Source organism: Centrocercus urophasianus, unplaced genomic scaffold (genome assembly GCF_019232065.1).
Source record: "Centrocercus urophasianus isolate 14NV4802_14NV808 unplaced genomic scaffold, USGS_Curo_1.0 seq_23, whole genome shotgun sequence".
Lineage (NCBI taxonomy): Eukaryota > Metazoa > Chordata > Aves > Galliformes > Phasianidae > Centrocercus > Centrocercus urophasianus.
Genome location: NW_024884789.1, coordinates 7,143,485 through 7,154,179, shown reverse-complemented (window position 1 = coordinate 7,154,179; position 10,695 = coordinate 7,143,485).

Sequence of the window (10,695 nt, the reverse complement as noted above, 5' to 3'; positions counted from 1 at the left end):
ATATATATATATATACACACACACACACACACGAATATATGAAAAGGGTAGATGTCACACTGAGTAACGTGGTTCAGCAGTACAGTGGTGATAGGATGATGACCTTTAGGGGTCTTTGCCATTTTTTGTGATTCTCTGTCCCTCTCTCTGATATAAAAACATATGCATGCAACGACTAATAAAAGAAGAAAAGGTAAACATGGATATTGGCAAATGGAAAGAGTTTGTACTGAATTTATTCTCACCCACCACTTCACAGAAATGAAAGAGGCAGTGTCCTTGAGCCCCCTTTTCCATGCTTCTCTCTGAGAGTTCTGTGCTCTAAGTAGGTGCTTAGTTGTAAATTGCGTGTTTAGATGACTTCAGCCCTACACCACATCTTGTAGAGAATGCCTTCAGGCAACCAGAATTCACCACAAAGCTCTCCACGTCCTTCAGAACTGCAAGTACTAAGAAGGCAGAAGCAAACCCAGGCTGCAGCTGGAGCACAGTTTGAGCTCTTCCTGTTGTTCCCTCTCTTCCCCCTCAGCACACAGAAGTTACGTATAATAGATGGCAAGGCTCTCACAAGCTGTTTGTGACCAGTAGCAGATATTAGGAGTTACCTGCAAAAACTGATTTGAAACAGTGAAATGCTGCAGCTGGTTTCACACACAGTGGTGTGTCCTGAACTGAAGGCAGCTCTGGAGAGAAGAGGGTTGAAATGTGCAGAGATGGCCCCAAACAGGAAACTCCCAAACAGCCCAGAATGCTGCAGGAACCACATCCCCCACTTTCCCATCTGGACACCAAAGACCCCAGTCCTCACCCTTCTAACCCCAGCCAGGATGGGCAGCAGCTTCATTGGGAATCTCATGCCTGGGGTGAGAAGCATAGCAGATCTCTCTGTCCCCATTCCAATTTTAGAACCATCATCGTTTCCCCTCCCCACCTTTCCTTGACGTCTGCACTTTGTTTTCCACATTCCTTTTCCCTTTCATCTCTTTCCTTCAGTTGCTGGCACATTTTTCTTGTCTAACTCCTTCATAGCCTCCACCTTCCTCCCAGATTCTCATCCTCCCTGTTCAGCCTCTCCTCCCAGGTTTAGGGATGGTGACATGCCCTCAAGCCAAGGCTGCACACATCTGCCCTCCTCATGCTTCAGGAGATCTCAGGAACTCCTAAATCATTTCCTGATAAATCTCTTTTTGAGAGATGAAAGATGATTCTGCGATTTAAACATAATAAGTTTCATTTTGCTTCGGCCCTGACCTGGCTGCTTTCATCCCCTCAGAGTCTGGGCAGAACATTTGTTTCTCTCAGAGGTTAAGACAAATTCCCTAACTTCCTGCTCTGTTAAATAGCACTTAGCAATAAGCAGCCTGCAGTTTGCTATTTTTATCCAGCACTCCACGTTTGCACTCCCTCAGGTATCTCAGTAGGGTACCAATATTGCTTAAGTTGGCTTCTGTGGCCAGCGCGCAGTGCGTGATTGATAATGGGCAGCCATCGTGTTCAGCTAAACAGGTTTTGGCACAGGATTCTTTAAATATAGCAACAACAAAAAACAGTCTGTTGAGCAGCATCCACCCATACCAGATGTACTGACTGGAGGTTATGCCAGACGTTCAAAGCAGAACACTTGACACTAATCCTGGACGATTTTTCCCCCTAAATTACTTACAAACAAAGAGAATGGAAAATCTAAAGCACAGTGGATAACAAAACAATTCCGTGAGCACTGACTTAAATTTTAAAACAAATTTCAGGATAGATATCAGGAAAAATCTCTTCTCAGAAAGAATGACACTGCCCTGGAATGAGCTGCCCAGTGAGGAGGGGGAGTCACCATTCCTGAAAGCTCTGAAGAACTGCGGAGTTGTGGCACTGAGGGTCACGGTTTGTGAGCACAATGGGAGTGAGATACTGGTTGGACTGTGTGATTTTAGTAGTCTTTTCCAACACTAATGACTCTATGGTTCCCTCTGTTTTGCTGAATTCTTTTCCAGTGGGATGGGAACAACTACCTGTTGCTGGTGTAAGTGCCCGTTAGAAACAAGCCCACAGAGCAGCCCAATATTGTATGTTCAAGCATTCACAAAACAAACCTTTAAGACATGTACAAAAACACAGACGACTGAAGTGGTCACAGGCTGATACACCTGAGACCAGAAACTTCACATTTAAGCTTGTGTGACCAAGTGAAGCATTCCCACAACAACTCAAGTCTTTGTATTCATGACTGCTATGTTATAAATGAGCCTTCACCTGAACTCTTTAGTTCAGCTTTTTCTGAATGCATCATTAACCACAAGCAACAGATTCAGGCACTTCTTAGGAGCAGCACATTCAGATTCCCTTCCTTGAGTGAACACGCACACAAAAACACAGGTACAACTTGGTTTAGGGAGAAAAAGGAAGAGATAATTAAGGGCTATGTTTCAAACAAAGCTCCTAGGAGAAAAGTGCTGGAGGGCTGCGCAGATGGAGTCAGCGTGGCTCATGCTCATCTGTGCTCAGGTTTCACTCTGCTTCTGCACCGCTCCCTCCCAGTGTGACAGGTGACCACCTGTCTGCTCTGCAAGATGGCCATGGCCACAGCTTAGCAGCAGGCTGTGCATGGCCATAGGTTGGAGCTGAGGACGTGTTTGTACCACATAAGCTCTGGGGAAGCTGTTTCCTTCCATACCACACACCAGAGAGGTGAAGGTTTTTCCAAGCTGTGCAAAGTGCATGCTGATTTCTTGCAAGTTCAGGTGAATCCTCTATGCAATCTGTCTCTCTGTTTGTTACTGGCCCATCCCCAAGTCTTACTGGTCATGGTTTTATAGAGGAAAAATAAAAATTACCCTCCTGCAAGAGGGAAATACTGAAGGAATATCGTTCACCTCCAGCAATGCTCTGGAGGCAGCCCTGCCTTGAGCCCTGGCACTGCTTCCCTAACTCATTGGCACAGTCTGCCCAGGGAGGTGGCAGGTTCTCCATCCCAGAGGTGTTCAAGAAACAGGGAGGTGTAGCACTGAGGGACATGGTTAGCAAGCAAGGGCCGATGATTGAAGTAGGTGATCTCAGAATCATTAAGGTTGGGAAAGAGCACTAAGTGCCCACTGAAACCTGGAGGTCTTCTAGATGTATCATCAGGCATCAGCTTGCCCCCACTGGCAGCAAGGTAACGTGCAACAGTCCTTAAACCTCTCATGGACACCAAGGAATTCACAAGCACTTTGCTTTTACCACCCTGAGTAATTATTTGTAATTATTTGCTAGGATGGCCTTTTTATGGAAGCCTCTTAAAATGCCCAGCCTGATTTTAGGGCAGGCAGAGACTATTATCTCATCAGCCTGCAGAATAACAGTCGATAGCATTTCACCCAATAATCACCATGCTTAACAGTTAGTATTTGATTAAAAATATCTTTCACAAAGACCTCAGCCTCCAAACAAAGGCATTAAGGAATGAAGAAGCTATCATTGACATCAGGGATTTGTCTGGTACTTGATCCTTCTTGGGTTTAGAAGTGAAACTTTTATCACAGTTTTCCTCTTGGATGTGAGCACCTTCGGAAAGCTCAGCATCAGCATCCAAAGCCTCATCCACCCTTGGCATCCTCTCAGCTTTGTGTCCACAATAACCCCAGGTGCCTCACAGAAACATTGGGTACTGCCCTACTTGCCCCTTGCCCCTAATTTCATCTCTGAGGTTTCAAAAATGAAGGAAGAGCCTTTGTTATTCACTGGCAAGTAAAGGACAGAAAAATCCTATTTTCAAGGTGGACCCAAGGGCTCAGGGAAACACCAGTCACTGTAATGGAGAGGATTAATTCTGACTCCTTCCGGCAGATCAGATGTAGCATTTGTTTGCCTTTAGCTCTCACAATTGTCTCCCTGCTGTTTTAAGCTCTGGTTTCCCATCTCCCCTGTGAGTTCTGCTCCAGGAAGCAATTATTTTGGGAGCAGCCCTAGAATCACTGTGTTCACATCTGACAGTGGGTAGGATGCACCTCCACGTAACCTCTTTAGATCTTCTTAGAACTTCTTTAGATCTGCTTTAATTTCTATCTCCTTCCTGCATCTTTGCTATGGGAATAAAGTTCATGTATCAACCAGATGCTCCAAGGTTCTCACAAATTAAACAGTGTAGAGGGTACAGCCAAAAGGAAGGCAGAAGGTAACCGCTGTACAGGGTGCAAGGTCAGGTTCCTTGGGGGGAGACCTTTTATGGAAGAACCAGAAGAGCCATCCCACATGTTTCAGCCCAGATCTCTGTACCTTTCCCTGCTCCTAGTATCTGTTCCTTTGAGCCACATCTTCAAGAATTCTCATCCTCTTGTATTCTTTTTCCTCATAACAGCCCTGCTGTGGGTCACTGGATCATTCACATCAAATAACACACGGCATAAATAAGATGCATCGCAACAACTCGCTTCTATTAGCCAGGAAATCATGCTTCCTCATGCTGGGAAAAATGGCAGATGAAAGACAAATGACCCACGTGGATCACAGTAACTTAAATTACATTATGGAGACAGTAAACTGCTGGTGACACATCCTGTATGAGCCTCTTTAACCACAATAAATAGATTGAAACCTTCCTAGCATTTAATCTTTTCTCCCATTGACTACGAGCAGGTCAGAGAGAAAAATAATCTCTTCCTTCTACATCTCCACTGAATTTAATTAGTTATTCCAAGTCCATACAAATACATTCTCTTGCAGTATCTGACAGATTACATGCATGCTCAAGCCTAGATCTTCTATAACTGCTTTATCAGAGGGGACCATGTAGAACCACATCTGATATGGCAGTTTTTACAGGATTTATTGAGAATATGGGAAATTTAAATACTTAAAGAGAAAAACAATGAGAATAGTTTAATTTTTTCCCATAGCAGACTGTTCTGGTTTTGCTCTTTTATGGCTTATACCAATTTCACTTTCAGCACTCCATAATGTTCAGGTTTTGGTTTTTTGGTGTTTTTTTTTTTTGTCCCCCCTTAGGTGAACACTGTGCCCTGGGAATGCATGTCTACAGTGTTCCCTAAGATGTCTGCTGCTGCCTCTCCACAGTGACTAGACCTTGCATCAGTGGCATCCATCTGATCTGATCTGTCACAGAGGTGCCCTTGTATCTGCACTCCAGCAGGGCATGCCAGACTCTGCATCAGAGGATAAGAAGGTAATTGATCCCACAGAGGAAAAGGAAGAGCCTGAGGCCAGAGACACAGACTGGAGGAAGGCAACGTTTATGCTTTTACCTAAATCAATAGTACCCAGAAGAAGTGGCTTTTGCTGTGGAGTTATTTGCTTGACGTCAGGCAAGGCTCAGATCTGGAAAGGAGTTTGGTAACTCCTGTGGGTAAGACAGCACCTACAAACTGTGCTTGGAAAGTGCAGAAAAGTCAGAGAAGACACCTTGAATTGACTGCATCTGCAAACAGGCACGAGGCACAGCAGCAATCTTCCTGCTACAAGTAGGGGCCTTTGGGGTGGTGGGCATTTGTCCACATTATTTCAGCTCCAGTGGCAGGTAGCATTATGAGAATTTATCATGGCAAAGAAGTCACTAATAAAACGTCTCAGGTTAGAGCAATAGTGATTTTTCCCATCAAAACCAAACTAAATAATAAATAAATAGCACAGATCCTTTTCTGCTCTGAAGTCGGGAGGAGCCAGGGTGCAACAACACAGCACAAACAAACAGCATGAACAATTTGCAAATAGCTTCCTCTCCTCTAATGGCACTCCTCCTCTAACTTCCCTTTCAGTATGACTTGTGGAGGTAACAGCTATAGATTTACAACTATTTTGACCAGGAGTGGTGCTGCAGAAACAGCAGAAATCTCATCAGGTCGCTGTCAGCTAATCTGACCACACAGCACGGGCACAAACAATTAACACCAAGCACTGACTGCTGGGCTCATCATTACCCAAAAGTATAAGGTCCCCTGAGGACCTGACTTCACATTTGGGTACAATTCAGAATATAAAAGCTGCACCTGAGTAATGTGTGCCTGCAGAGGTGCTTTCACAGAGTACAGAGTTATAAGCACAGGACCTGCAAACATGTTTTCCATTGACTGCAGTATACAACATCTTACTTATCACTAGTCAATTGATGACAAAACTCACCCAGTAAACTCATAAAAGCATTAGTTTGTATTTGTTGTTCACATTCAGAGACATTATATATCAAAAAGGTCAATGCTTCCCAACTAATTCAATTATAATGCAGCCATCTATCACACCAGCTCAGCTAAGACCACATTAGCTTGCAGTTTTTGGAGAATGATAGAAGTTGGAGAGTACAAACAGGATATTCCACCTTCATGACAAACCTCTCTGCAGCCACTCTTTGCTAAATGCTTTTTATCATACCTGAACTTCTTCCTGCAGGAGCCACAGTGGTTAAATATATTGAGACAAGGCTGCAACCTGAAGTTAAGCTAACTGCACCCAGCCTGAAAAATGGAGGTACCCAAGAATGTTTTATTTGCCTGAGTTTGTTATTGCAGGTGTGGCAACTCAGATTCATTTGCTGGCCTTTTTCAACAGATTTCATCACAGAATGAACCTGTCTCGTTAATGCTTTCATTAATTACTCCTAGACAGAGCAGGAAGACACTAATTCACTCAGTGGCATTAGGCACCACAGAAGGGTGTTGCACCTTTGTAGGGCACTGAACAGGGTGAGCATTGCTGGGAAGGCACAGAAACAGGGGAGGCACTGCCCCACATGAGCTGTGTGTTCAGAACACCCAGCTCAAAGCCAGGAGAAAAGTCACTGAGCACACAAACCCTGTGACACTCTGAACTCACAGAGCAATCTGAGCCTCCGCTCCCCTCACACAACCTCGAAGAGATTTGTGTTTTCTTCTTTACAAGGCTGTTGTTTCCTACCCCAGCAGCCAGGAGGGACACAGAGCACCCTGCACGCCTTCCTTGCAGCACTCATCACCCAGCAAACCAGCACCAAGACCAGGAATCATTCCCAGCCCCAGAGATGGGGACGCAGCCCAGGATGTCATTCTGTTGTGTCAGATCTCAACACAGCACACTCAGGCTTGCTGCTTGCACACTGCCTCCCAGTCAGATAAGATATTCCAGCATCTTCCTCGAGTCATTTCTTTCTCAGGGCAAATACATCATTTTCTCAAGTATTTTTACGTAACGGCAGCAGAGCTGATTTGATGGCATACAACTAATGCAAGGCTTTGCTTTTACATTTTGTTGCAATCTGCAAGGAAATTAGATAGAGGGCTCCTGAGATGTATGCATTCTAAGTCTCTGTATCACACTGGAAAGTGTCCAATGATCTAGCAATAAACGAGTGGAATCCAGCAGCGGAGACTTAAGTGTACACAGTTATTTCAATGAGTGGGGCAATAGCAACATCATTCTCATTGCTCTTGCTTCATGTCATGCATGAGAATTCTCCTGCATACCCAAATGAGCTCACGTACCCCTTCTGCGCAAATAGGAAATGCATTCCTCTACTCTGGACATCATCTCTTAGCTCGTGTTGATTCTTATTCTGCGGGCTGATAACACCACTTTTGCCATCAATTTCACCTATATTTATACCAGCTGGAGTTATTCCCCATAACAGAGACCATTGCTGTTCTTTATAAATCTTATCAGGAGGATAAATCAAGAGTAACGCACATTTTTGTAGGCCTATGAATCCTCAACCAGCATTTACTCCCCGGTTTATGCAGATGAAGATGCTCCTCAAGACACTTCTACGCGCACAAGAAAAAAGTTACACGCTGTTCTATGAAGCCCAATGAATTGCAAATTGAAACCCTGTAGATTGCCTGTGCGTGAAGGCAGATTTTATTTCCACACTGAACAAACTCTTGGAAGAGTAACACATTCATTTCAGTACTTACTGCTGGAACTTAAAGTGTTTTTTTCCTGGATCAAGGGAACTTGTAAGGAAAAAACTGCTGTTGGGGGAAGGAAGGCTGCAGCCTTCCCCATTCCTCTCACGTGATGTAAAATTTCTACCAAAGGGCAATACCTGTTCTTCACAGGAAGAAAAATAAAGGAGTGACGCCCTTTGAAAGTGAATACGCGTCATTCCAAACTGATGGTTTAAATTAAATATTAAAGATTAAATAAATAAAGTCTCCAAAACAGAGTTTGATTTATGTAGTGCTGTGCCTTCAGAGAGGATTTGTGGAAGCAGGAACTCACGCTATTGTTCTTTGTAGAAAGAAGAGCAAAATCAATTTTTACAAAGCAAGATTATTTTGGGAGTCAGCTTATCAGAAATGCTGTATCTGGGACATCTGTTTTTCTCTCCCCCATCCTTCCTTTCATTTCTGGTGACTCCAGAGAAGACTGAACAGCATCCCAGATCCTGCCCAGAACTGGGTTACATATTACTGCTCTTATCAATGTGAGTACGTTGGGCTTTACTGCAGTCTCACCCATTTCCAGAAGAGTTATTTCTCACCAAACTCCAGACTCCTAAACAAATAGGGTGAGACTATATTAGTTAGGAGCCCGGGGCCCCAATTCCAAACAACACTGGCACTGGATGGTTCTTACTGGGTTCTAGGTTCCTAAAGCCCCCCACCCTCCTCCTCTGGAAAGGATACTAGGAACAAATGCTAATTAGAAGAGTGCTGATGCAGTGGCACAGGCTGCCCAGGGGGGGATGGAGTCCCTGGAGGTGTTCAAGGGAAAGGTAGATACGGCGCTGAGCATGGGTGGGTTGATGGTTGGACTGGGTGACCTTAATGGCCTTTTCCAACCTCAGTGGTTCTATGTCATGGAGCATCTCACTCTGCCACACAACTCAAGCACAACTTGTCCTGGCCAGGGCAGAGCCTTTCACAGGAAAGAATTTTATAATCATGAGAAAACAGCTGCAGAAGACAGGGAAAGTTCAAAATGAAAGTGGCAGGGAGAAATGGTGTGGGCTTGCAAGAAGTCACTGCAGGAATTCTGCTCTTAAACAGGCCTGAAATCCCTCCAGAATGAAACATGTTATTTTTGAGAAGGATGTTTTCATAGCCAGCATACAAGGATCAGTTGCCAGTGAACAAGCGCAGCAAAAGAAAATACTGGAAAACAATTGGAGATTGTACTAGTGCTAATCACACTGATTAGCACACAACATTGGCCTCATTAACACAGCTGCACCTCAACTTAAACACATTGAGAACGCAAATGGACTCATGAAATGCACACAAGCATAATTAAACAGGTTCATTCCAACCTCCAGTCCACTCAGAGGGGTTTTCTCTCCTCCTGCCCTGCATGTGAAGCCATCTGTAAAACTGATGTGGGAGCTTGCATCAGGACAGCAAACATCTGCAAAACCCAGAAAACTCTCAGGTCAAGCTGAATTTGGCTCCCTGAGTGCAAGCAATGAATGCAAACTCTGTTCTGTGCTGCACACCCACAGCAGGATATGGGCAGAGCAATGCATGGGCCAGGACCTTCAGTGAAGCCTCCAGCACATAACATAGCCTGGATTTTATATCACACACACGTGCTTTCTCCAAGCTCAAAAGACAGACTGTTCTTGCTCAGCAGTGTTTTTCCCCACGTTTATTTTTTCCCTGAAAAAAGTTCAAAACAGTTGTTTTCTGTGATTTAACATGAAGGTAAGAGAGACAGGCTCCTCCATCCTCTTCCAAACAGCGTCCGTTGCCACATGCACCTCCATTGTGTCATTTGGAAGACGTGTTTCCTTCATCCCACTTTCCCCAGGCTTTCTATTGACACCACTATTACAGAAATTGCTAGGTTTTAATGCCCTCTATCCCAAATGGACTGGAACTATTACATAGCTCAAGTTTCTTGTTTCCTGTTATCATCCAAAAACTGAAGATCTGAATAATCTTTCTGATGCTGCATAAAGTGCTGTTAGATACAAAGGGATTTTATCAGGGCAGAGATGCACCTCTTGCAAGGCATTCCTTGTATACTCTCCTGGATGCTCACAGGTGCAGACAGTGACAGATGAAAACACACAAATTCAACCTTCCTACACAAACCAACCCAAAGCTTCACTCGTCCTACATCAGGTGAGGAACCAACAACCCTCATTCTACACAGAAAATCCCTCAGCCTAGACTCCCAGACAGAACCCAGCAGCTTTAAAGGTTAATTTCTAGGCACATATGTACACTGATGGCTCAGCCAGCCTCATTATTAGTTTAGTAGGCTACAAAACTCTTAGTACATCTTGCCATGCTCTGCACTAGGACATTAAGCTGTAAGAATTTTCCTCTTGACACCAACATTTCATTATCTGCTTCTGTTGATTATTCAAATTGCATTAGATGTCGAGCCTTGCTAGATTCAAAGACCTGAGTGAGACGAAGGCAGTTATCTCCAGCACAGACAACACCAAGGAAGTGAGCAAAAAGCCACACCATCCCTCAGGATAATAAGCAGGAGATGTGATATGAAGTACCAAGGCCTGTCCCCCATTCCCTCCTGAAGATGTTCCATAGCAGAAATATTCAATTTCACAACCTTGGTCAGACAAAAACAATGGAACTTTCACCAAAAAAAAAAATAAAATAAAATAAAATTGGAGATTGCCTAATTATTCTCTCAACTAACAGTGTTAACCTCATTTTCTCCTGCTAAGTGAATATCCTAAGTGAGTTCAGTGCTAAAAGCAGCTGAATGTCAAAGACATTGATCTTGGCTCCAACCTTTGCTTTTATAGGGTTTGCATCTACCCTGTTTTGG